Genomic DNA, 26,929 nt, shown 5'->3' on the forward strand with positions numbered 1-26,929 from the left:
GTAACAAGAGCTGAGTCGAGAGGAGCCTTCTGGCCCGGACTCCTTCTCCCTCGGTTTCACGTAAGGAACCCGTTCCTCAGGCTCTCACCCACGGTAGCCTGGAAAGTGCTTCCTCCCTCAGAGAGGTGGATGGTAGCTAAAGCACGGTTTCTCTACCGTGTTGTTTCTTCCAGGGAGAACGCTAGCGATTAGATTTCCATGCAAAAGTAGGGCCGCAGTGCTAGCTAAATGAAACACACGGGGAGTCGTCTTCTGCCTTTTGCTGGGGCCTGAGTCTCACTCGCAGAAACTTTGGACTCCCTTGCAGTCCTCTCACGCACGCACACAACCAAATGCTTCCACCCTCAGGAGCGGCTGTTTGAGCTGAAGCACGGATTCTCTACCGTGTTTTTCCTTTGAGTTAGGTGGCTGTCTTTCAGCCTGCACACACACCCAGGGCAACGGCACTAGCCCCATAACCATGATGTGAGTTGAGAGCTGCCTTCTGTACCGGCCTGTCTCTCCCCCGATTTTACAAAATGGAAAATGTCCCCAGGCTCTCAGCCACAGTACACCCTAAACTGCTTCGGCCACAGAGAGGTCGACGGTAGCTAAAGCACGGTTTCTCTACTGTGTAGTTTCTTCGAGTTAGAACGCTAGCTCTTAGACTTCCATGCAAATGTGGGGCTGCCGTGCTAGCTTGGTAAAACACATGGGGAGTCGTGTTCTGCCTTTCGCTGGGGCCTGAGTCTCACTCGCAAAATGCTTTGGACTCCCTTGCAGTGCTCTCACGCACGCACACAACAAAAGGCTTCCACCCTTAGGAGCAGCTGTTTTACCTGCAGCTCGGATTCCCTACCGAGTTTTTCCTTCGAGTTAAGTGGCTGTCTTTAAGCCTGCACACACCCACGGGGCAACGGAACTAGCCCCTTAAGCATGTAGTGAGTTGAGAGCTGCCTTCTGTACCGGACTGTCTCTCCCCCTATATTCCGAAATGGAAACCGTCCCCAGGCTGCCAGCCACAGTACACCCTAAACTGCTTCGCCCACACAGAGGTCGACGGTAGCTAAAGCACGGCTTCTCTACAGTGTTGTTTCTTCGACTTAGAACGCTAGCTATTAGACTTCCCTGAAAAGTGGCGCTGCCGTGCTAGCTTGATGAAACACATGGGGAGTGGTGTTCTGCCTTTCGCTGGGGCCTGAGTCTCACTCGCAGAAAGCTTTGGACTCCCTTGCAGTGCTCTCACGCACGCACACAACAAAATGCTTCCACCCTCAGGAGCAGCTGTTTTACCTGCAGCACAGGCTCTCTACCGAGTTTTTCCTTCGAGTTAGGTGGCTGTGTTTAAGCCTGCACACACACCCTGGGCAACGGTAGTAGCCCCATAACCATGATGTGAGTTGAGAGCTGCCTTCTGTGCCGGCCTGTCCCTCCACCGATATTATGATATTGAAACCGTCCCAGGGCTCCCAACCTCAGTACACCCTAAACTGCTTCGCCCTCAGAGAGGTCGACGGTAGCTAAAGCACGGTTTCTCTACAGTGTTGTTTCTCCGAGTTAGAAAGCTAACTATCAGACTTCCATGCAAAAGTGGGGCCGCAGTATTAGATTCATGGAGCAAGTGGGGAGTCGTGTTCTGGCTTCTTCTGGGGCCTGGGTCTCACAAGGAAAATGCTTTTGGACTCACTTGCTGTGCACTCACGCATGCACACCACACAATGCGTCCACCCTGAGGCATGGCTCTTTTAGCCGAAGCAGGAATTCTCTACAGAGTTGTTCCTTTGAGTTAGGCGGTTGGCTTATGGCCTGCAGGAACACACGGGGCAAGGGTACTGGCCTCATAAACAAGAGGTGAGTTGAGAGCTGCCTTCCGCACCGGCCTGTTTCTCACTCCATTTCACGTATGGGACCCTTTCCCCGGTCTCTCATACACGAACACTATACCACTCCTGCGGCTTCAGGAACTGCAATGTTAGCTAAAGCGCAGTAAAGCTACAGCATTGATTCTTGGTGTTAGTAGTCTGGTAGGCGAATGAGCTGCACCTGGGATTCTTGACAGGCTTGTTTCTTCCCAGTCAGTGTCGAGCACATAGCATTCCAAGCACACATGGAGCAGTAGTGTTAGCTTCAGGTAGCAAGAGCTGAGTCCAGAGGTGCCTTCTGCCCGGACCTATTTCTCCCTTGGTTTCACGTATGGAACCCGTTCCCCAGGCTCTCAGCCACGGTACTCCGTGTAATACTTCCTCCATCTAGAGGTCGACGGTAGCTAAAGCAGGGTTTCTCTACAGTGTTGTTTCTTCGAGTTAGAACACTAGCTGTTAGACTTCCATGCAAAAGTGGGGCTGCCGTGCTAGCGTGATGAAACACATGGGGAGTCGTGTTCTGCCTTCTGCTGGGGCCTGAGGCTCACTCACAAAAAGCTTTGGACTCCCTTGCAGGGCTCTCATGCACGCACACAACAGAATGCTTCCACCTTCAAGAGCGGCTCTTTTAGCTGAAGCATGGATTCTCCAGCGAGTTTTTCCTTCGAGTTAGGCGGTTTTCATGAAGCCTGCACACACACCCGGGGCAACGGTACTAGCCCCATAACCATGGTGTGAGTTGAGAGCTGCCTTCTCTCCGGGCTGTCCCTCCCTCGATTTTAGGAAACGGAACCCGTCCCCAGGCTCTCACCCACCGTACACCCTAAACTGCTTCCTCCCACACAGAGGTCGTCGGTAGCTAAAGCACGGTTTCTCTTCAGTGTTGTTTCTCCGAGTTAGAACGCTTGCTATTAATGTCCACAATAGCCAAACTGTGGAAAGAGCCAAGATGTCCACCAACAGATGAATGGATAAAGAAGAGGGGGTATATATATATATACAATGGAATATTATGCAGCCATCAAAAGGAATGAGATCTTGCCCTCTGCAACGACGTGGATGGAACTGGAGGGTATCATGCTGAGCGAAATAAGTCAAACAGAGAAAGACATGTATCATATGACCTCACTGATATGAGGAATTCTTAATCTCAGGAAACAAACTGAGGGTTGCTGGAGTGGGGGCTGGGGTGGGAGGGATGGGGTCACTGGGTGTTGGACACTGGGGAGGGTATGTGTTCTGGTAAGCGCTGTGAATTGTGCAAGACTGTTGAATCTCAGATCTGTACCTCTGAAACAAATAATGCAATATATGTTAAGAAAGAAAAAAAGAAGAAGAAGAATGTAGCAGGAGGGGAAGAATGAAGGGGGGAAAATCGGAGGGGGAGAAGAACCATGAGAGACGATGGACTCTGAAAAACAAACTGAGGGTTCTAGAGGGGAGGGGGGTGGGAGGATGGGTTAGCCTGGTGATGGGTATTGAGCAGGGCACGATCTGCATGGAGCACTGGGTGATATGCACAAACAATGAATCATGGAACACTATATCTAAAACTAATGATGTAATGTATGGGGATTAACATAACAATAAAAACATTTAATAATAATAATAATAAAGAACGCTTGCTATTAGACTTCCATGCAAAAGTGGGGCCGCAGTGCTAGCTTCATGAAACAAGTGGGGAGTCGTGTTCTGTCTTCTGCCGGGGCCTGAGTCCCACACGGAAAATGGGTCTGGACTCCCTTGCAGTGCTCTCACGCACGCACACAACAAAATGCTGCCACCCTCAGGAGCAGCTGTTTTACCTGCAGCACAGGCTCTCAACCGAGTTTTTCCTTCGAGTTAGGTGGCTGTGTTTAAGCCTGCACACACACCCTGGGCAATGGTACTAGCCCCATAACCATGATGTGAGTTGAGAGCTGCCTTCTGTACCGGCCTGTCTCTCCCCGATATTACGATCTTGAAACCGTCCCAGGGCTCTCAGCCACAGTACACCCTAAACTGCTTCGCCCACACAGAGGTCGACGGTAGCTAAAGCACGGCTTCTCTACAGTGTTGTTTCTTCGAGTTAGAACGCTAGCTATTAGACTTCCATGCAAAAGTGGGGCTGCCGTGCTAGCGTGATGAAACACATGGGGAGTCGTGTTCTGCCTTTCGCTGGGGCCTGAGTCTCACTCGCAAAAAGCTTTGGACTCCCTTGCAGTGCTCTCACGCACGCACACAACAAAATGCTTGCACCCTCAGGAGCAGCTCTTTTACCTGCAGCACAGGCTCTCTACCGAGTTTTTCCTTCGAGTTAGGTGGCTGTGTTTAAGCCTGCACACACCCACGGGGCAACGGAACTAGCCCCATAACCACGTAGTGAGTTCAGATCTGCCTTATGTGCCAGCCTGTCTCTCCCCCGATATGATGAAATGGAAACCGTCCCCAGGCTCTCAGCCACAGTACACCCTAAACTGCTTCGCCCACAGAGAGGTCGACGGTAGCTAAAGCACGGTTTCTCTACAGTGTTGTTTCTCCGAGTTAGAAAGCTAGCTGTTAGACTTCCATGCAAAAGTGGGGCCGCAGTCCTAGCTTCATGGAGCAAGTGGGGAGTCGTGTTCTGGCTTCTTCCGGGGCCTGGGTCTCACAAGGAAAATGCTTTTGGACTCACTTGCAGTGCGCTCACGCATGCACACAGCAAAATGCGTCCACCCTGAGGCATGGCTCTTTTAGCCGAAGCAGGAATTCCCTACAGAGTTGTTCCTTTGAGTTAGGTGGTTGGCTTTAGGCCTGCAGGCACCCCCGGGGCAAGGGCACTAGCCTCATCAACCAGAGGTGACTTGAGAGCTGCCTTCCGCACCGGCCTGTTTCTCACTCCATTTCACGCCTGGGACCCTTTCCCCGGTCTCTCGTACACGAGCAGGGTCAAATTCCTCCTGCTTCAGGAACGGCAATGTTAACTCAAGCGCAGTCACTCGAGAGGATTGATTCTTGGTGTTAGTAGCCTGGGAACTAGGCATCCAGGCACACAGGGTACAGCAGTGCTAATCTCCTCAAACAAGAGGTGAGTCGACAGCAGCCTTCCTTCCAGGCCTGCTTCTCACTCCGAGTTACGTTTAGGTTCCATTTCTCATGCTTTCACAAAAACACACAACAGATGAAGTGCACGCTCAGGAAGGGCGATCTTTGCTGAGGCACGGGTTCTCTACAGTTTTGTTCCTTCGCGTTGCGTGGATGGCACTGAGGACTCCACGCACACACGGGAGAGCCGATCTAGTTTCCCGAAACAAGAGTTGAGTCCATAGGGGCCTTCTGCCCATGCTTATTTCTCCCTCCGAATTCGGCTGGGACTCCTTCCCCAGGTTTGCACTCAAGCAGACTTGAAAATGCTGCCACCCTGTGGAGAGGCGAACGAGCTGAAGCTGGGGTTCTTGAGCGGCTTCTTTCTGCCAAATCAGTGTGGAGCCCTTAGCATTCCTATGCACACATGGAGCCGAAGTGTTAGCTTCAGGTAACAAGAGCTGAGTCGAGAGGAGCCTTCTGGCCCGGACTCCTTCTCCCTCGGTTTCACGTAAGGAACCCGTTCCTCAGGCTCTCACCCACGGTAGCCTGGAAAGTGCTTCCTCCCTCAGAGAGGTGGATGGTAGCTAAAGCACGGTTTCTCTACCGTGTTGTTTCTTCCAGGGAGAACGCTAGCGATTAGATTTCCATGCAAAAGTAGGGCCGCAGTGCTAGCTAAATGAAACACACGGGGAGTCGTCTTCTGCCTTTTGCTGGGGCCTGAGTCTCACTCGCAGAAACTTTGGACTCCCTTGCAGTCCTCTCACGCACGCACACAACCAAATGCTTCCACCCTCAGGAGCGGCTGTTTGAGCTGAAGCACGGATTCTCTACCGTGTTTTTCCTTTGAGTTAGGTGGCTGTCTTTCAGCCTGCACACACACCCAGGGCAACGGTACTAGCCCCATAACCATGATGTGAGTTGAGAGCTGCCTTCTGTACCGGCCTGTCTCTCCCCCGATTTTACAAAATGGAAAATGTCCCCAGGCTCTCAGCCACAGTACACCCTAAACTGCTTCGCCCACAGAGAGGTCGACGGTAGCTAAAGCACGGTTTCTCTACTGTGTAGTTTCTTCGAGTTAGAACGCTAGCTCTTAGACTTCCATGCAAATGTGGGGCTGCCGTGCTAGCTTGGTAAAACACATGGGGAGTCGTGTTCTGCCTTTCGCTGGGGCCTGAGTCTCACTCGCAAAATGCTTTGGACTCCCTTGCAGTGCTCTCACGCACGCACACAACAAAAGGCTTCCACCCTTAGGAGCAGCTGTTTTACCTGCAGCTCGGATTCCCTACCGAGTTTTTCCTTCGAGTTAAGTGGCTGTCTTTAAGCCTGCACACACCCACGGGGCAACGGAACTAGCCCCTTAAGCATGTAGTGAGTTGAGAGCTGCCTTCTGTACCGGACTGTCTCTCCCCCTATATTCCGAAATGGAAACCGTCCCCAGGCTGCCAGCCACAGTACACCCTAAACTGCTTCGCCCACACAGAGGTCGACGGTAGCTAAAGCACGGCTTCTCTACAGTGTTGTTTCTTCGACTTAGAACGCTAGCTATTAGACTTCCCTGAAAAGTGGCGCTGCCGTGCTAGCTTGATGAAACACATGGGGAGTGGTGTTCTGCCTTTCGCTGGGGCCTGAGTCTCACTCGCAGAAAGCTTTGGACTCCCTTGCAGTGCTCTCACGCACGCACACAACAAAATGCTTCCACCCTCAGGAGCAGCTGTTTTACCTGCAGCACAGGCTCTCTACCGAGTTTTTCCTTCGAGTTAGGTGGCTGTGTTTCAGCCTGCACACACACCCTGGGCAACGGTAGTAGCCCCATAACCATGATGTGAGTTGAGAGCTGCCTTCTGTGCCGGCCTGTCCCTCCACCGATATTATGATATTGAAACCGTCCCAGGGCTCCCAACCTCAGTACACCCTAAACTGCTTCGCCCTCAGAGAGGTCGACGGTAGCTAAAGCACGGTTTCTCTACAGTGTTGTTTCTCCGACTTAGAAAGCTAACTATCAGACTTCCATGCAAAAGTGGGGCCGCAGTATTAGATTCATGGAGCAAGTGGGGAGTCGTGTTCTGGCTTCTTCTGGGGCCTGGGTCTCACAAGGAAAATGCTTTTGGACTCACTTGCTGTGCACTCACGCATGCACACCACACAATGCGTCCACCCTGAGGCATGGCTCTTTTAGCCGAAGCAGGAATTCTCTACAGAGTTGTTCCTTTGAGTTAGGCGGTTGGCTTATGGCCTGCAGGAACACACGGGGCAAGGGTACTGGCCTCATAAACAAGAGGTGAGTTGAGAGCTGCCTTCCGCACCGGCCTGTTTCTCACTCCATTTCACGTATGGGACCCTTTCCCCGGTCTCTCATACACGAACACTATACCACTCCTGCGGCTTCAGGAACTGCAATGTTAGCTAAAGCGCAGTAAAGCTACAGCATTGATTCTTGGTGTTAGTAGTCTGGTAGGCGAATGAGCTGCACCTGGGATTCTTGACAGGCTTGTTTCTTCCCAGTCAGTGTCGAGCACATAGCATTCCAAGCACACATGGAGCAGTAGTGTTAGCTTCAGGTAGCAAGAGCTGAGTCCAGAGGTGCCTTCTGCCCGGACCTATTTCTCCCTTGGTTTCACGTATGGAACCCGTTCCCCAGGCTCTCAGCCACGGTACTCCGTGTAATACTTCCTCCATCTAGAGGTCGACGGTAGCTAAAGCAGGGTTTCTCTACAGTGTTGTTTCTTCGAGTTAGAACACTAGCTGTTAGACTTCCATGCAAAAGTGGGGCTGCCGTGCTAGCGTGATGAAACACATGGGGAGTCGTGTTCTGCCTTCTGCTGGGGCCTGAGGCTCACTCACAAAAAGCTTTGGACTCCCTTGCAGGGCTCTCATGCACGCACACAACATAATGCTTCCACCTTCAAGAGCGGCTCTTTTAGCTGAAGCATGGATTCTCCAGCGAGTTTTTCCTTCGAGTTAGGCGGTTTTCATGAAGCCTGCACACACACCCGGGGCAACGGTACTAGCCCCATAACCATGGTGTGAGTTGAGAGCTGCCTTCTCTCCGGGCTGTCCCTCCCTCGATTTTAGGAAACGGAACCCGTCCCCAGGCTCTCACCCACCGTACACCCTAAACTGCTTCCTCCCACACAGAGGTCGTCGGTAGCTAAAGCACGGTTTCTCTTCAGTGTTGTTTCTCCGAGTTAGAACGCTTGCTATTAATGTCCACAATAGCCAAACTGTGGAAAGAGCCAAGATGTCCACCAACAGATGAATGGATAAAGAAGAGGGGGTATATATATATATATACAATGGAATATTATGCAGCCATCAAAAGGAATGAGATCTTGCCCTCTGCAACGACGTGGATGGAACTGGAGGGTATCATGCTGAGCGAAATAAGTCAAACAGAGAAAGACATGTATCATATGACCTCACTGATATGAGGAATTCTTAATCTCAGGAAACAAACTGAGGGTTGCTGGAGTGGGGGCTGGGGTGGGAGGGATGGGGTCACTGGGTGTTGGACACTGGGGAGGGTATGTGTTCTGGTAAGCGCTGTGAATTGTGCAAGACTGTTGAATCTCAGATCTGTACCTCTGAAACAAATAATGCAATATATGTTAAGAAAGAAAAAAAGAAGAAGAAGAATGTAGCAGGAGGGGAAGAATGAAGGGGGGAAAATCGGAGGGGGAGAAGAACCATGAGAGACGATGGACTCTGAAAAACAAACTGAGGGTTCTAGAGGGGAGGGGGGTGGGAGGATGGGTTAGCCTGGTGATGGGTATTGAGCAGGGCACGATCTGCATGGAGCACTGGGTGATATGCACAAACAATGAATCATGGAACACTATATCTAAAACTAATGATGTAATGTATGGGGATTAACATAACAATAAAAACATTTAATAATAATAATAATAAAGAACGCTTGCTATTAGACTTCCATGCAAAAGTGGGGCCGCAGTGCTAGCTTCATGAAACAAGTGGGGAGTCGTGTTCTGTCTTCTGCCGGGGCCTGAGTCCCACACGGAAAATGGGTCTGGACTCCCTTGCAGTGCTCTCACGCACGCACACAACAAAATGCTGCCACCCTCAGGAGCAGCTGTTTTACCTGCAGCACAGGCTCTCAACCGAGTTTTTCCTTCGAGTTAGGTGGCTGTGTTTAAGCCTGCACACACACCCTGGGCAATGGTACTAGCCCCATAACCATGATGTGAGTTGAGAGCTGCCTTCTGTACCGGCCTGTCTCTCCCCGATATTACGATCTTGAAACCGTCCCAGGGCTCTCAGCCACAGTACACCCTAAACTGCTTCGCCCACACAGAGGTCGACGGTAGCTAAAGCACGGCTTCTCTACAGTGTTGTTTCTTCGAGTTAGAACGCTAGCTATTAGACTTCCATGCAAAAGTGGGGCTGCCGTGCTAGCGTGATGAAACACATGGGGAGTCGTGTTCTGCCTTTCGCTGGGGCCTGAGTCTCACTCGCAAAAAGCTTTGGACTCCCTTGCAGTGCTCTCACGCACGCACACAACAAAATGCTTGCACCCTCAGGAGCAGCTCTTTTACCTGCAGCACAGGCTCTCTACCGAGTTTTTCCTTCGAGTTAGGTGGCTGTGTTTAAGCCTGCACACACCCACGGGGCAACGGAACTAGCCCCATAACCATGTAGTGAGTTCAGATCTGCCTTATGTGCCAGCCTGTCTCTCCCCCGATATGATGAAATGGAAACCGTCCCCAGGCTCTCAGCCACAGTACACCCTAAACTGCTTCGCCCACAGAGAGGTCGACGGTAGCTAAAGCACGGTTTCTCTACAGTGTTGTTTCTCCGAGTTAGAAAGCTAGCTGTTAGACTTCCATGCAAAAGTGGGGCCGCAGTCCTAGCTTCATGGAGCAAGTGGGGAGTCGTGTTCTGGCTTCTTCCGGGGCCTGGGTCTCACAAGGAAAATGCTTTTGGACTCACTTGCAGTGCGCTCACGCATGCACACAGCAAAATGCGTCCACCCTGAGGCATGGCTCTTTTAGCCGAAGCAGGAATTCCCTACAGAGTTGTTCCTTTGAGTTAGGTGGTTGGCTTTAGGCCTGCAGGCACCCCCGGGGCAAGGGCACTAGCCTCATCAACCAGAGGTGACTTGAGAGCTGCCTTCCGCACCGGCCTGTTTCTCACTCCATTTCACGTCTGGGACCCTTTCCCCGGTCTCTCGTACACGAGCAGGGTCAAATTCCTCCTGCTTCAGGAACGGCAATGTTAACTCAAGCGCAGTCACTCGAGAGGATTGATTCTTGGTGTTAGTAGCCTGGGAACTAGGCATCCAGGCACACAGGGTACAGCAGTGCTAATCTCCTCAAACAAGAGGTGAGTCGACAGCAGCCTTCCTTCCAGGCCTGCTTCTCACTCCGAGTTACGTTTAGGTTCCATTTCTCATGCTTTCACAAAAACACACAACAGATGAAGTGCACGCTCAGGAAGGGCGATCTTTGCTGAGGCACGGGTTCTCTACAGTTTTGTTCCTTCGCGTTGCGTGGATGGCACTGAGGACTCCACGCACACACGGGAGAGCCGATCTAGTTTCCCGAAACAAGAGTTGAGTCCATAGGGGCCTTCTGCCCATGCTTATTTCTCCCTCCGAATTCGGCTGGGACTCCTTCCCCAGGTTTGCACTCAAGCAGACTTGAAAATGCTGCCACCCTGTGGAGAGGCGAACGAGCTGAAGCTGGGGTTCTTGAGCGGCTTCTTTCTGCCAAATCAGTGTGGAGCCCTTAGCATTCCTATGCACACATGGAGCCGAAGTGTTAGCTTCAGGTAACAAGAGCTGAGTCGAGAGGAGCCTTCTGGCCCGGACTCCTTCTCCCTCGGTTTCACGTAAGGAACCCGTTCCTCAGGCTCTCACCCACGGTAGCCTGGAAAGTGCTTCCTCCCTCAGAGAGGTGGATGGTAGCTAAAGCACGGTTTCTCTACCGTGTTGTTTCTTCCAGGGAGAACGCTAGCGATTAGATTTCCATGCAAAAGTAGGGCCGCAGTGCTAGCTAAATGAAACACACGGGGAGTCGTCTTCTGCCTTTTGCTGGGGCCTGAGTCTCACTCGCAGAAACTTTGGACTCCCTTGCAGTCCTCTCACGCACGCACACAACCAAATGCTTCCACCCTCAGGAGCGGCTGTTTGAGCTGAAGCACGGATTCTCTACCGTGTTTTTCCTTTGAGTTAGGTGGCTGTCTTTCAGCCTGCACACACACCCAGGGCAACGGTACTAGCCCCATAACCATGATGTGAGTTGAGAGCTGCCTTCTGTACCGGCCTGTCTCTCCCCCGATTTTACAAAATGGAAAATGTCCCCAGGCTCTCAGCCACAGTACACCCTAAACTGCTTCGCCCACAGAGAGGTCGACGGTAGCTAAAGCACGGTTTCTCTACTGTGTAGTTTCTTCGAGTTAGAACGCTAGCTCTTAGACTTCCATGCAAATGTGGGGCTGCCGTGCTAGCTTGGTAAAACACATGGGGAGTCGTGTTCTGCCTTTCGCTGGGGCCTGAGTCTCACTCGCAAAATGCTTTGGACTCCCTTGCAGTGCTCTCACGCACGCACACAACAAAAGGCTTCCACCCTTAGGAGCAGCTGTTTTACCTGCAGCTCGGATTCCCTACCGAGTTTTTCCTTCGAGTTAAGTGGCTGTCTTTAAGCCTGCACACACCCACGGGGCAACGGAACTAGCCCCTTAAGCATGTAGTGAGTTGAGAGCTGCCTTCTGTACCGGACTGTCTCTCCCCCTATATTCCGAAATGGAAACCGTCCCCAGGCTGCCAGCCACAGTACACCCTAAACTGCTTCGCCCACACAGAGGTCGACGGTAGCTAAAGCACGGCTTCTCTACAGTGTTGTTTCTTCGACTTAGAACGCTAGCTATTAGACTTCCCTGAAAAGTGGCGCTGCCGTGCTAGCTTGATGAAACACATGGGGAGTGGTGTTCTGCCTTTCGCTGGGGCCTGAGTCTCACTCGCAGAAAGCTTTGGACTCCCTTGCAGTGCTCTCACGCACGCACACAACAAAATGCTTCCACCCTCAGGAGCAGCTGTTTTACCTGCAGCACAGGCTCTCTACCGAGTTTTTCCTTCGAGTTAGGTGGCTGTGTTTCAGCCTGCACACACACCCTGGGCAACGGTAGTAGCCCCATAACCATGATGTGAGTTGAGAGCTGCCTTCTGTGCCGGCCTGTCCCTCCACCGATATTATGATATTGAAACCGTCCCAGGGCTCCCAACCTCAGTACACCCTAAACTGCTTCGCCCTCAGAGAGGTCGACGGTAGCTAAAGCACGGTTTCTCTACAGTGTTGTTTCTCCGACTTAGAAAGCTAACTATCAGACTTCCATGCAAAAGTGGGGCCGCAGTATTAGATTCATGGAGCAAGTGGGGAGTCGTGTTCTGGCTTCTTCTGGGGCCTGGGTCTCACAAGGAAAATGCTTTTGGACTCACTTGCTGTGCACTCACGCATGCACACCACACAATGCGTCCACCCTGAGGCATGGCTCTTTTAGCCGAAGCAGGAATTCTCTACAGAGTTGTTCCTTTGAGTTAGGCGGTTGGCTTATGGCCTGCAGGAACACACGGGGCAAGGGTACTGGCCTCATAAACAAGAGGTGAGTTGAGAGCTGCCTTCCGCACCGGCCTGTTTCTCACTCCATTTCACGTATGGGACCCTTTCCCCGGTCTCTCATACACGAACACTATACCACTCCTGCGGCTTCAGGAACTGCAATGTTAGCTAAAGCGCAGTAAAGCTACAGCATTGATTCTTGGTGTTAGTAGTCTGGTAGGCGAATGAGCTGCACCTGGGATTCTTGACAGGCTTGTTTCTTCCCAGTCAGTGTCGAGCACATAGCATTCCAAGCACACATGGAGCAGTAGTGTTAGCTTCAGGTAGCAAGAGCTGAGTCCAGAGGTGCCTTCTGCCCGGACCTATTTCTCCCTTGGTTTCACGTATGGAACCCGTTCCCCAGGCTCTCAGCCACGGTACTCCGTGTAATACTTCCTCCATCTAGAGGTCGACGGTAGCTAAAGCAGGGTTTCTCTACAGTGTTGTTTCTTCGAGTTAGAACACTAGCTGTTAGACTTCCATGCAAAAGTGGGGCTGCCGTGCTAGCGTGATGAAACACATGGGGAGTCGTGTTCTGCCTTCTGCTGGGGCCTGAGGCTCACTCACAAAAAGCTTTGGACTCCCTTGCAGGGCTCTCATGCACGCACACAACATAATGCTTCCACCTTCAAGAGCGGCTCTTTTAGCTGAAGCATGGATTCTCCAGCGAGTTTTTCCTTCGAGTTAGGCGGTTTTCATGAAGCCTGCACACACACCCGGGGCAACGGTACTAGCCCCATAACCATGGTGTGAGTTGAGAGCTGCCTTCTCTCCGGGCTGTCCCTCCCTCGATTTTAGGAAACGGAACCCGTCCCCAGGCTCTCACCCACCGTACACCCTAAACTGCTTCCTCCCACACAGAGGTCGTCGGTAGCTAAAGCACGGTTTCTCTTCAGTGTTGTTTCTCCGAGTTAGAACGCTTGCTATTAATGTCCACAATAGCCAAACTGTGGAAAGAGCCAAGATGTCCACCAACAGATGAATGGATAAAGAAGAGGGGGTATATATATATATATACAATGGAATATTATGCAGCCATCAAAAGGAATGAGATCTTGCCCTCTGCAACGACGTGGATGGAACTGGAGGGTATCATGCTGAGCGAAATAAGTCAAACAGAGAAAGACATGTATCATATGACCTCACTGATATGAGGAATTCTTAATCTCAGGAAACAAACTGAGGGTTGCTGGAGTGGGGGCTGGGGTGGGAGGGATGGGGTCACTGGGTGTTGGACACTGGGGAGGGTATGTGTTCTGGTAAGCGCTGTGAATTGTGCAAGACTGTTGAATCTCAGATCTGTACCTCTGAAACAAATAATGCAATATATGTTAAGAAAGAAAAAAAGAAGAAGAAGAATGTAGCAGGAGGGGAAGAATGAAGGGGGGAAAATCGGAGGGGGAGAAGAACCATGAGAGACGATGGACTCTGAAAAACAAACTGAGGGTTCTAGAGGGGAGGGGGGTGGGAGGATGGGTTAGCCTGGTGATGGGTATTGAGCAGGGCACGATCTGCATGGAGCACTGGGTGATATGCACAAACAATGAATCATGGAACACTATATCTAAAACTAATGATGTAATGTATGGGGATTAACATAACAATAAAAACATTTAATAATAATAATAATAAAGAACGCTTGCTATTAGACTTCCATGCAAAAGTGGGGCCGCAGTGCTAGCTTCATGAAACAAGTGGGGAGTCGTGTTCTGTCTTCTGCCGGGGCCTGAGTCCCACACGGAAAATGGGTCTGGACTCCCTTGCAGTGCTCTCACGCACGCACACAACAAAATGCTGCCACCCTCAGGAGCAGCTGTTTTACCTGCAGCACAGGCTCTCAACCGAGTTTTTCCTTCGAGTTAGGTGGCTGTGTTTAAGCCTGCACACACACCCTGGGCAATGGTACTAGCCCCATAACCATGATGTGAGTTGAGAGCTGCCTTCTGTACCGGCCTGTCTCTCCCCGATATTACGATCTTGAAACCGTCCCAGGGCTCTCAGCCACAGTACACCCTAAACTGCTTCGCCCACACAGAGGTCGACGGTAGCTAAAGCACGGCTTCTCTACAGTGTTGTTTCTTCGAGTTAGAACGCTAGCTATTAGACTTCCATGCAAAAGTGGGGCTGCCGTGCTAGCGTGATGAAACACATGGGGAGTCGTGTTCTGCCTTTCGCTGGGGCCTGAGTCTCACTCGCAAAAAGCTTTGGACTCCCTTGCAGTGCTCTCACGCACGCACACAACAAAATGCTTGCACCCTCAGGAGCAGCTCTTTTACCTGCAGCACAGGCTCTCTACCGAGTTTTTCCTTCGAGTTAGGTGGCTGTGTTTAAGCCTGCACACACCCACGGGGCAACGGAACTAGCCCCATAACCACGTAGTGAGTTCAGATCTGCCTTATGTGCCAGCCTGTCTCTCCCCCGATATGATGAAATGGAAACCGTCCCCAGGCTCTCAGCCACAGTACACCCTAAACTGCTTCGCCCACAGAGAGGTCGACGGTAGCTAAAGCACGGTTTCTCTACAGTGTTGTTTCTCCGAGTTAGAAAGCTAGCTGTTAGACTTCCATGCAAAAGTGGGGCCGCAGTCCTAGCTTCATGGAGCAAGTGGGGAGTCGTGTTCTGGCTTCTTCCGGGGCCTGGGTCTCACAAGGAAAATGCTTTTGGACTCACTTGCAGTGCGCTCACGCATGCACACAGCAAAATGCGTCCACCCTGAGGCATGGCTCTTTTAGCCGAAGCAGGAATTCCCTACAGAGTTGTTCCTTTGAGTTAGGTGGTTGGCTTTAGGCCTGCAGGCACCCCCGGGGCAAGGGCACTAGCCTCATCAACCAGAGGTGACTTGAGAGCTGCCTTCCGCACCGGCCTGTTTCTCACTCCATTTCACGTCTGGGACCCTTTCCCCGGTCTCTCGTACACGAGCAGGGTCAAATTCCTCCTGCTTCAGGAACGGCAATGTTAACTCAAGCGCAGTCACTCGAGAGGATTGATTCTTGGTGTTAGTAGCCTGGGAACTAGGCATCCAGGCACACAGGGTACAGCAGTGCTAATCTCCTCAAACAAGAGGTGAGTCGACAGCAGCCTTCCTTCCAGGCCTGCTTCTCACTCCGAGTTACGTTTAGGTTCCATTTCTCATGCTTTCACAAAAACACACAACAGATGAAGTGCACGCTCAGGAAGGGCGATCTTTGCTGAGGCACGGGTTCTCTACAGTTTTGTTCCTTCGCGTTGCGTGGATGGCACTGAGGACTCCACGCACACACGGGAGAGCCGATCTCGTTTCCCGAAACAAGAGTTGAGTCCATAGGGGCCTTCTGCCCATGCTTATTTCTCCCTCCGAATTCGGCTGGGACTCCTTCCCCAGGTTTGCACTCAAGCAGACTTGAAAATGCTGCCACCCTGTGGAGAGGCGAACGAGCTGAAGCTGGGCTTCTTGAGCGGCTTCTTTCTGCCAAATCAGTGTGGAGCCCTTAGCATTCCTATGCACACATGGAGCCGAAGTGTTAGCTTCAGGTAACAAGAGCTGAGTCGAGAGGAGCCTTCTGGCCCGGACTCCTTCTCCCTCGGTTTCACGTAAGGAACCCGTTCCTCAGGCTCTCACCCACGGTAGCCTGGAAAGTGCTTCCTCCCTCAGAGAGGTGGATGGTAGCTAAAGCACGGTTTCTCTACCGTGTTGTTTCTTCCAGGGAGAACGCTAGCGATTAGATTTCCATGCAAAAGTAGGGCCGCAGTGCTAGCTAAATGAAACACACGGGGAGTCGTCTTCTGCCTTTTGCTGGGGCCTGAGTCTCACTCGCAGAAACTTTGGACTCCCTTGCAGTCCTCTCACGCACGCACACAACCAAATGCTTCCACCCTCAGGAGCGGCTGTTTGAGCTGAAGCACGGATTCTCTACCGTGTTTTTCCTTTGAGTTAGGTGGCTGTCTTTCAGCCTGCACACACACCCAGGGCAACGGTACTAGCCCCATAACCATGATGTGAGTTGAGAGCTGCCTTCTGTACCGGCCTGTCTCTCCCCCGATTTTACAAAATGGAAAATGTCCCCAGGCTCTCAGCCACAGTACACCCTAAACTGCTTCGCCCACAGAGAGGTCGACGGTAGCTAAAGCACGGTTTCTCTACTGTGTAGTTTCTTCGAGTTAGAACGCTAGCTCTTAGACTTCCATGCAAATGTGGGGCTGCCGTGCTAGCTTGGTAAAACACATGGGGAGTCGTGTTCTGCCTTTCGCTGGGGCCTGAGTCTCACTCGCAAAATGCTTTGGACTCCCTTGCAGTGCTCTCACGCACGCACACAACAAAAGGCTTCCACCCTTAGGAGCAGCTGTTTTACCTGCAGCTCGGATTCCCTACCGAGTTTTTCCTTCGAGTTAAGTGGCTGTCTTTAAGCCTGCACACACCCACGGGGCAACGGAACTAGCCCCTTAAGCATGTAGTGAGTTGAGAGCTGCCTTCTGTACCGGACTGTCTCTCCCCCTATATTCCGAAATGGAAACCGTCCCCAGGCTGCCAGCCACAGTACACCCTAAACTGCTTCGCCCACACAGAGGTCGACGGTAGCTAAAGCACGGCTTCTCTACAGTGTTGTTTCTTCGACTTAGAACGCTAGCTATTAGACTTCCCTGAAAAGTGGCGCTGCCGTGCTAGCTTGATGAAACACATGGGGAGTGGTGTTCTGCCTTTCGCTGGGGCCTGAGTCTCACTCGCAGAAAGCTTTGGACTCCCTTGCAGTGCTCTCACGCACGCACACAACAAAATGCTTCCACCCTCAGGAGCAGCTGTTTTACCTGCAGCACAGGCTCTCTACCGAGTTTTTCCTTCGAGTTAGGTGGCTGTGTTTCAGCCTGCACACACACCCTGGGCAACGGTAGTAGCCCCATAACCATGATGTGAGTTGAGAGCTGCCTTCTGTGCCGGCCTGTCCCTCCACCGATATTATGATATTGAAACCGTCCCAGGGCTCCCAACCTCAGTACACCCTAAACTGCTTCGCCCTCAGAGAGGTCGACGGTAGCTAAAGCACGGTTTCTCTACAGTGTTGTTTCTCCGACTTAGAAAGCTAACTATCAGACTTCCATGCAAAAGTGGGGCCGCAGTATTAGATTCATGGAGCAAGTGGGGAGTCGTGTTCTGGCTTCTTCTGGGGCCTGGGTCTCACAAGGAAAATGCTTTTGGACTCACTTGCTGTGCACTCACGCATGCACACCACACAATGCGTCCACCCTGAGGCATGGCTCTTTTAGCCGAAGCAGGAATTCTCTACAGAGTTGTTCCTTTGAGTTAGGCGGTTGGCTTATGGCCTGCAGGAACACACGGGGCAAGGGTACTGGCCTCATAAACAAGAGGTGAGTTGAGAGCTGCCTTCCGCACCGGCCTGTTTCTCACTCCATTTCACGTATGGGACCCTTTCCCCGGTCTCTCATACACGAACACTATACCACTCCTGCGGCTTCAGGAACTGCAATGTTAGCTAAAGCGCAGTAAAGCTACAGCATTGATTCTTGGTGTTAGTAGTCTGGTAGGCGAATGAGCTGCACCTGGGATTCTTGACAGGCTTGTTTCTTCCCAGTCAGTGTCGAGCACATAGCATTCCAAGCACACATGGAGCAGTAGTGTTAGCTTCAGGTAGCAAGAGCTGAGTCCAGAGGTGCCTTCTGCCCGGACCTATTTCTCCCTTGGTTTCACGTATGGAACCCGTTCCCCAGGCTCTCAGCCACGGTACTCCGTGTAATACTTCCTCCATCTAGAGGTCGACGGTAGCTAAAGCAGGGTTTCTCTACAGTGTTGTTTCTTCGAGTTAGAACACTAGCTGTTAGACTTCCATGCAAAAGTGGGGCTGCCGTGCTAGCGTGATGAAACACATGGGGAGTCGTGTTCTGCCTTCTGCTGGGGCCTGAGGCTCACTCACAAAAAGCTTTGGACTCCCTTGCAGGGCTCTCATGCACGCACACAACATAATGCTTCCACCTTCAAGAGCGGCTCTTTTAGCTGAAGCATGGATTCTCCAGCGAGTTTTTCCTTCGAGTTAGGCGGTTTTCATGAAGCCTGCACACACACCCGGGGCAACGGTACTAGCCCCATAACCATGGTGTGAGTTGAGAGCTGCCTTCTCTCCGGGCTGTCCCTCCCTCGATTTTAGGAAACGGAACCCGTCCCCAGGCTCTCACCCACCGTACACCCTAAACTGCTTCCTCCCACACAGAGGTCGTCGGTAGCTAAAGCACGGTTTCTCTTCAGTGTTGTTTCTCCGAGTTAGAACGCTTGCTATTAATGTCCACAATAGCCAAACTGTGGAAAGAGCCAAGATGTCCACCAACAGATGAATGGATAAAGAAGAGGGGGTATATATATATATATACAATGGAATATTATGCAGCCATCAAAAGGAATGAGATCTTGCCCTCTGCAACGACGTGGATGGAACTGGAGGGTATCATGCTGAGCGAAATAAGTCAAACAGAGAAAGACATGTATCATATGACCTCACTGATATGAGGAATTCTTAATCTCAGGAAACAAACTGAGGGTTGCTGGAGTGGGGGCTGGGGTGGGAGGGATGGGGTCACTGGGTGTTGGACACTGGGGAGGGTATGTGTTCTGGTAAGCGCTGTGAATTGTGCAAGACTGTTGAATCTCAGATCTGTACCTCTGAAACAAATAATGCAATATATGTTAAGAAAGAAAAAAAGAAGAAGAAGAATGTAGCAGGAGGGGAAGAATGAAGGGGGGAAAATCGGAGGGGGAGAAGAACCATGAGAGACGATGGACTCTGAAAAACAAACTGAGGGTTCTAGAGGGGAGGGGGGTGGGAGGATGGGTTAGCCTGGTGATGGGTATTGAGCAGGGCACGATCTGCATGGAGCACTGGGTGATATGCACAAACAATGAATCATGGAACACTATATCTAAAACTAATGATGTAATGTATGGGGATTAACATAACAATAAAAACATTTAATAATAATAATAATAAAGAACGCTTGCTATTAGACTTCCATGCAAAAGTGGGGCCGCAGTGCTAGCTTCATGAAACAAGTGGGGAGTCGTGTTCTGTCTTCTGCCGGGGCCTGAGTCCCACACGGAAAATGGGTCTGGACTCCCTTGCAGTGCTCTCACGCACGCACACAACAAAATGCTGCCACCCTCAGGAGCAGCTGTTTTACCTGCAGCACAGGCTCTCAACCGAGTTTTTCCTTCGAGTTAGGTGGCTGTGTTTAAGCCTGCACACACACCCTGGGCAATGGTACTAGCCCCATAACCATGATGTGAGTTGAGAGCTGCCTTCTGTACCGGCCTGTCTCTCCCCGATATTACGATCTTGAAACCGTCCCAGGGCTCTCAGCCACAGTACACCCTAAACTGCTTCGCCCACACAGAGGTCGACGGTAGCTAAAGCACGGCTTCTCTACAGTGTTGTTTCTTCGAGTTAGAACGCTAGCTATTAGACTTCCATGCAAAAGTGGGGCTGCCGTGCTAGCGTGATGAAACACATGGGGAGTCGTGTTCTGCCTTTCGCTGGGGCCTGAGTCTCACTCGCAAAAAGCTTTGGACTCCCTTGCAGTGCTCTCACGCACGCACACAACAAAATGCTTGCACCCTCAGGAGCAGCTCTTTTACCTGCAGCACAGGCTCTCTACCGAGTTTTTCCTTCGAGTTAGGTGGCTGTGTTTAAGCCTGCACACACCCACGGGGCAACGGAACTAGCCCCATAACCATGTAGTGAGTTCAGATCTGCCTTATGTGCCAGCCTGTCTCTCCCCCGATATGATGAAATGGAAACCGTCCCCAGGCTCTCAGCCACAGTACACCCTAAACTGCTTCGCCCACAGAGAGGTCGACGGTAGCTAAAGCACGGTTTCTCTACAGTGTTGTTTCTCCGAGTTAGAAAGCTAGCTGTTAGACTTCCATGCAAAAGTGGGGCCGCAGTCCTAGCTTCATGGAGCAAGTGGGGAGTCGTGTTCTGGCTTCTTCCGGGGCCTGGGTCTCACAAGGAAAATGCTTTTGGACTCACTTGCAGTGCGCTCACGCATGCACACAGCAAAATGCGTCCACCCTGAGGCATGGCTCTTTTAGCCGAAGCAGGAATTCCCTACAGAGTTGTTCCTTTGAGTTAGGTGGTTGGCTTTAGGCCTGCAGGCACCCCCGGGGCAAGGGCACTAGCCTCATCAACCAGAGGTGACTTGAGAGCTGCCTTCCGCACCGGCCTGTTTCTCACTCCATTTCACGTCTGGGACCCTTTCCCCGGTCTCTCGTACACGAGCAGGGTCAAATTCCTCCTGCTTCAGGAACGGCAATGTTAACTCAAGCGCAGTCACTCGAGAGGATTGATTCTTGGTGTTAGTAGCCTGGGAACTAGGCATCCAGGCACACAGGGTACAGCAGTGCTAATCTCCTCAAACAAGAGGTGAGTCGACAGCAGCCTTCCTTCCAGGCCTGCTTCTCACTCCGAGTTACGTTTAGGTTCCATTTCTCATGCTTTCACAAAAACACACAACAGATGAAGTGCACGCTCAGGAAGGGCGATCTTTGCTGAGGCACGGGTTCTCTACAGTTTTGTTCCTTCGCGTTGCGTGGATGGCACTGAGGACTCCACGCACACACGGGAGAGCCGATCTCGTTTCCCGAAACAAGAGTTGAGTCCATAGGGGCCTTCTGCCCATGCTTATTTCTCCCTCCGAATTCGGCTGGGACTCCTTCCCCAGGTTTGCACTCAAGCAGACTTGAAAATGCTGCCACCCTGTGGAGAGGCGAACGAGCTGAAGCTGGGCTTCTTGAGCGGCTTCTTTCTGCCAAATCAGTGTGGAGCCCTTAGCATTCCTATGCACACATGGAGCCGAAGTGTTAGCTTCAGGTAACAAGAGCTGAGTCGAGAGGAGCCTTCTGGCCCGGACTCCTTCTCCCTCGGTTTCACGTAAGGAACCCGTTCCTCAGGCTCTCACCCACGGTAGCCTGGAAAGTGCTTCCTCCCTCAGAGAGGTGGATGGTAGCTAAAGCACGGTTTCTCTACCGTGTTGTTTCTTCCAGGGAGAACGCTAGCGATTAGATTTCCATGCAAAAGTAGGGCCGCAGTGCTAGCTAAATGAAACACACGGGGAGTCGTCTTCTGCCTTTTGCTGGGGCCTGAGTCTCACTCGCAGAAACTTTGGACTCCCTTGCAGTCCTCTCACGCACGCACACAACCAAATGCTTCCACCCTCAGGAGCGGCTGTTTGAGCTGAAGCACGGATTCTCTACCGTGTTTTTCCTTTGAGTTAGGTGGCTGTCTTTCAGCCTGCACACACACCCAGGGCAACGGTACTAGCCCCATAACCATGATGTGAGTTGAGAGCTGCCTTCTGTACCGGCCTGTCTCTCCCCCGATTTTACAAAATGGAAAATGTCCCCAGGCTCTCAGCCACAGTACACCCTAAACTGCTTCGCCCACAGAGAGGTCGACGGTAGCTAAAGCACGGTTTCTCTACTGTGTAGTTTCTTCGAGTTAGAACGCTAGCTCTTAGACTTCCATGCAAATGTGGGGCTGCCGTGCTAGCTTGGTAAAACACATGGGGAGTCGTGTTCTGCCTTTCGCTGGGGCCTGAGTCTCACTCGCAAAATGCTTTGGACTCCCTTGCAGTGCTCTCACGCACGCACACAACAAAAGGCTTCCACCCTTAGGAGCAGCTGTTTTACCTGCAGCTCGGATTCCCTACCGAGTTTTTCCTTCGAGTTAAGTGGCTGTCTTTAAGCCTGCACACACCCACGGGGCAACGGAACTAGCCCCTTAAGCATGTAGTGAGTTGAGAGCTGCCTTCTGTACCGGACTGTCTCTCCCCCTATATTCCGAAATGGAAACCGTCCCCAGGCTGCCAGCCACAGTACACCCTAAACTGCTTCGCCCACACAGAGGTCGACGGTAGCTAAAGCACGGCTTCTCTACAGTGTTGTTTCTTCGACTTAGAACGCTAGCTATTAGACTTCCCTGAAAAGTGGCGCTGCCGTGCTAGCTTGATGAAACACATGGGGAGTGGTGTTCTGCCTTTCGCTGGGGCCTGAGTCTCACTCGCAGAAAGCTTTGGACTCCCTTGCAGTGCTCTCACGCACGCACACAACAAAATGCTTCCACCCTCAGGAGCAGCTGTTTTACCTGCAGCACAGGCTCTCTACCGAGTTTTTCCTTCGAGTTAGGTGGCTGTGTTTCAGCCTGCACACACACCCTGGGCAACGGTAGTAGCCCCATAACCATGATGTGAGTTGAGAGCTGCCTTCTGTGCCGGCCTGTCCCTCCACCGATATTATGATATTGAAACCGTCCCAGGGCTCCCAACCTCAGTACACCCTAAACTGCTTCGCCCTCAGAGAGGTCGACGGTAGCTAAAGCACGGTTTCTCTACAGTGTTGTTTCTCCGACTTAGAAAGCTAACTATCAGACTTCCATGCAAAAGTGGGGCCGCAGTATTAGATTCATGGAGCAAGTGGGGAGTCGTGTTCTGGCTTCTTCTGGGGCCTGGGTCTCACAAGGAAAATGCTTTTGGACTCACTTGCTGTGCACTCACGCATGCACACCACACAATGCGTCCACCCTGAGGCATGGCTCTTTTAGCCGAAGCAGGAATTCTCTACAGAGTTGTTCCTTTGAGTTAGGCGGTTGGCTTATGGCCTGCAGGAACACACGGGGCAAGGGTACTGGCCTCATAAACAAGAGGTGAGTTGAGAGCTGCCTTCCGCACCGGCCTGTTTCTCACTCCATTTCACGTATGGGACCCTTTCCCCGGTCTCTCATACACGAACACTATACCACTCCTGCGGCTTCAGGAACTGCAATGTTAGCTAAAGCGCAGTAAAGCTACAGCATTGATTCTTGGTGTTAGTAGTCTGGTAGGCGAATGAGCTGCACCTGGGATTCTTGACAGGCTTGTTTCTTCCCAGTCAGTGTCGAGCACATAGCATTCCAAGCACACATGGAGCAGTAGTGTTAGCTTCAGGTAGCAAGAGCTGAGTCCAGAGGTGCCTTCTGCCCGGACCTATTTCTCCCTTGGTTTCACGTATGGAACCCGTTCCCCAGGCTCTCAGCCACGGTACTCCGTGTAATACTTCCTCCATCTAGAGGTCGACGGTAGCTAAAGCAGGGTTTCTCTACAGTGTTGTTTCTTCGAGTTAGAACACTAGCTGTTAGACTTCCATGCAAAAGTGGGGCTGCCGTGCTAGCGTGATGAAACACATGGGGAGTCGTGTTCTGCCTTCTGCTGGGGCCTGAGGCTCACTCACAAAAAGCTTTGGACTCCCTTGCAGGGCTCTCATGCACGCACACAACATAATGCTTCCACCTTCAAGAGCGGCTCTTTTAGCTGAAGCATGGATTCTCCAGCGAGTTTTTCCTTCGAGTTAGGCGGTTTTCATGAAGCCTGCACACACACCCGGGGCAACGGTACTAGCCCCATAACCATGGTGTGAGTTGAGAGCTGCCTTCTCTCCGGGCTGTCCCTCCCTCGATTTTAGGAAACGGAACCCGTCCCCAGGCTCTCACCCACCGTACACCCTAAACTGCTTCCTCCCACACAGAGGTCGTCGGTAGCTAAAGCACGGTTTCTCTTCAGTGTTGTTTCTCCGAGTTAGAACGCTTGCTATTAATGTCCACAATAGCCAAACTGTGGAAAGAGCCAAGATGTCCACCAACAGATGAATGGATAAAGAAGAGGGGGTATATATATATATACAATGGAATATTATGCAGCCATCAAAAGGAATGAGATCTTGCCCTCTGCAACGACGTGGATGGAACTGGAGGGTATCATGCTGAGCGAAATAAGTCAAACAGAGAAAGACATGTATCATATGACCTCACTGATATGAGGAATTCTTAATCTCAGGAAACAAACTGAGGGTTGCTGGAGTGGGGGCTGGGGTGGGAGGGATGGGGTCACTGGGTGTTGGACACTGGGGAGGGTATGTGTTCTGGTAAGCGCTGTGAATTGTGCAAGACTGTTGAATCTCAGATCTGTACCTCTGAAACAAATAATGCAATATATGTTAAGAAAGAAAAAAAGAAGAAGAAGAATGTAGCAGGAGGGGAAGAATGAAGGGGGGAAAATCGGAGGGGGAGAAGAACCATGAGAGACGATGGACTCTGAAAAACAAACTGAGGGTTCTAGAGGGGAGGGGGGTGGGAGGATGGGTTAGCCTGGTGATGGGTATTGAGCAGGGCACGATCTGCATGGAGCACTGGGTGATATGCACAAACAATGAATCATGGAACACTATATCTAAAACTAATGATGTAATGTATGGGGATTAACATAACAATAAAAACATTTAATAATAATAATAATAAAGAACGCTTGCTATTAGACTTCCATGCAAAAGTGGGGCCGCAGTGCTAGCTTCATGAAACAAGTGGGGAGTCGTGTTCTGTCTTCTGCCGGGGCCTGAGTCCCACACGGAAAATGGGTCTGGACTCCCTTGCAGTGCTCTCACGCACGCACACAACAAAATGCTGCCACCCTCAGGAGCAGCTGTTTTACCTGCAGCACAGGCTCTCAACCGAGTTTTTCCTTCGAGTTAGGTGGCTGTGTTTAAGCCTGCACACACACCCTGGGCAATGGTACTAGCCCCATAACCATGATGTGAGTTGAGAGCTGCCTTCTGTACCGGCCTGTCTCTCCCCGATATTACGATCTTGAAACCGTCCCAGGGCTCTCAGCCACAGTACACCCTAAACTGCTTCGCCCACACAGAGGTCGACGGTAGCTAAAGCACGGCTTCTCTACAGTGTTGTTTCTTCGAGTTAGAACGCTAGCTATTAGACTTCCATGCAAAAGTGGGGCTGCCGTGCTAGCGTGATGAAACACATGGGGAGTCGTGTTCTGCCTTTCGCTGGGGCCTGAGTCTCACTCGCAAAAAGCTTTGGACTCCCTTGCAGTGCTCTCACGCACGCACACAACAAAATGCTTGCACCCTCAGGAGCAGCTCTTTTACCTGCAGCACAGGCTCTCTACCGAGTTTTTCCTTCGAGTTAGGTGGCTGTGTTTAAGCCTGCACACACCCACGGGGCAACGGAACTAGCCCCATAACCACGTAGTGAGTTCAGATCTGCCTTATGTGCCAGCCTGTCTCTCCCCCGATATGATGAAATGGAAACCGTCCCCAGGCTCTCAGCCACAGTACACCCTAAACTGCTTCGCCCACAGAGAGGTCGACGGTAGCTAAAGCACGGTTTCTCTACAGTGTTGTTTCTCCGAGTTAGAAAGCTAGCTGTTAGACTTCCATGCAAAAGTGGGGCCGCAGTCCTAGCTTCATGGAGCAAGTGGGGAGTCGTGTTCTGGCTTCTTCCGGGGCCTGGGTCTCACAAGGAAAATGCTTTTGGACTCACTTGCAGTGCGCTCACGCATGCACACAGCAAAATGCGTCCACCCTGAGGCATGGCTCTTTTAGCCGAAGCAGGAATTCCCTACAGAGTTGTTCCTTTGAGTTAGGTGGTTGGCTTTAGGCCTGCAGGCACCCCCGGGGCAAGGGCACTAGCCTCATCAACCAGAGGTGACTTGAGAGCTGCCTTCCGCACCGGCCTGTTTCTCACTCCATTTCACGTCTGGGACCCTTTCCCCGGTCTCTCGTACACGAGCAGGGTCAAATTCCTCCTGCTTCAGGAACGGCAATGTTAACTCAAGCGCAGTCACTCGAGAGGATTGATTCTTGGTGTTAGTAGCCTGGGAACTAGGCATCCAGGCACACAGGGTACAGCAGTGCTAATCTCCTCAAACAAGAGGTGAGTCGACAGCAGCCTTCCTTCCAGGCCTGCTTCTCACTCCGAGTTACGTTTAGGTTCCATTTCTCATGCTTTCACAAAAACACACAACAGATGAAGTGCACGCTCAGGAAGGGCGATCTTTGCTGAGGCACGGGTTCTCTACAGTTTTGTTCCTTCGCGTTGCGTGGATGGCACTGAGGACTCCACGCACACACGGGAGAGCCGATCTCGTTTCCCGAAACAAGAGTTGAGTCCATAGGGGCCTTCTGCCCATGCTTATTTCTCCCTCCGAATTCGGCTGGGACTCCTTCCCCAGGTTTGCACTCAAGCAGACTTGAAAATGCTGCCACCCTGTGGAGAGGCGAACGAGCTGAAGCTGGGCTTCTTGAGCGGCTTCTTTCTGCCAAATCAGTGTGGAGCCCTTAGCATTCCTATGCACACATGGAGCCGAAGTGTTAGCTTCAGGTAACAAGAGCTGAGTCGAGAGGAGCCTTCTGGCCCGGACTCCTTCTCCCTCGGTTTCACGTAAGGAACCCGTTCCTCAGGCTCTCACCCACGGTAGCCTGGAAAGTGCTTCCTCCCTCAGAGAGGTGGATGGTAGCTAAAGCACGGTTTCTCTACCGTGTTGTTTCTTCCAGGGAGAACGCTAGCGATTAGATTTCCATGCAAAAGTAGGGCCGCAGTGCTAGCTAAATGAAACACACGGGGAGTCGTCTTC

This window comes from Halichoerus grypus, chromosome 3, assembly GCF_964656455.1.
Source record: "Halichoerus grypus chromosome 3, mHalGry1.hap1.1, whole genome shotgun sequence".
Lineage (NCBI taxonomy): Eukaryota > Metazoa > Chordata > Mammalia > Carnivora > Phocidae > Halichoerus > Halichoerus grypus.